We start from the raw sequence: 1,429 nt of genomic DNA on the forward strand, positions 1-1,429 counted from the left end.
AAACGATAAAAAAAAATCTGCAGTTTCAAATTCTATGGCATTACAGTGCTTAAGGCTGTGCTGTGCTCTAGTTTTGTATTTTCTGCATTGAACATACAAAAATCATGTTGTAAGTCAAAGAACACCCCAAACATTAGGTCTTATAAAATCTTCTAGTACATTAACCAAAGAAAATGTTACAAAGAGATATTTACATTTTAGGTATACATTCTCAAGGTTGCTGTTCCCAATCAGGACTTGTGGACATACCAAGTGGCGTTTGATGTCTGTACACTGAAAGAGATCGCATTTATTTGCCCTTTTTCAGCATCCTCTTTCCATTCTTTTCTCTGTCTCATTTTACAAGACAAATTTAGATTCTAATAAATGAACAGCTTGTAAATACTTGGGGCTTCCAAGATATCAGTTTTAGCATGAATGGACATATTATGACTATCACGGCTACCAACTTGAGTGTTTTTTTTCCAGAACACACTCAGGCATTGGCTATTAGAATTCACTGTGTTGAATTCATGAATAAATGTGTGTGGCAATTAAGGTCCTGTTGGATACTTAATTATTCCATAGTGATGTAATAAACGAATATTTTTTTGTATATCTACACACTAATGGTATCTCCAACTGTTCTCAATTGATAAAAAATAGGTCACTCTCTAAGCCCTTAGTCTTGAAAAAAGAAAAGAGGAAACCACAAATCTTGTCTTTTCCTGCAAGTGTTATAAAATCAGTTAATGTCACACAACCTTTAGCACCATCATTGCCACTCAATCATGTGTGTGTTTGGTTTCTGTAAGATATTTTCAGTCTTGCAAGTTTCATCCTCTAATTCAATAAATGTAGAAACAAAAAAAAATACACCTTGCAAAACTGAGAATATCATATGCAAATATCCTTATCTATTGAATCTGCACGAAGTATATCAGAATTTGGGGTGGGGGAAAAAAGGGTGGACATGATTTAAGAGCATAAAGAAATTCATTTCCATGATATGGATAAATCAAATCAATGAGACTTTTCAGGTAAAACTACAGTTGTTGTATTGCTGGAATTTGCAAATCATGTCCAAACTGTAGAATTACACTTTGAGTTGCACAGAATGAAAATGAATACTACAACAGCACCCTACACATGAATAGTAAAATTTACACAAAAGGTGCTATGAACAATAAATCAATACTTTTGTTTCTTTTATTTTGGTCATAGACAAATAAACTTGTATATGAATAATAGATGCCTTACACTCTCTATATATTTTGACATCAAACCATCACCAGATTTATTATTATATAAATATCATTGTATAACTAAAAGCAGAGTAACATAATACAAATCTGCACCAACTCTTTGGACATCTAATTTCATCTGAGGACCTGCAAGGTGCTTGCCCAGACAAAACATGCCTTCATATAACTCTACCTGTGCACGGAAA

This window comes from Penaeus monodon, chromosome 31, assembly GCF_015228065.2.
Source record: "Penaeus monodon isolate SGIC_2016 chromosome 31, NSTDA_Pmon_1, whole genome shotgun sequence".
NCBI classification, from domain to species: Eukaryota; Metazoa; Arthropoda; class Malacostraca; order Decapoda; family Penaeidae; genus Penaeus; species Penaeus monodon.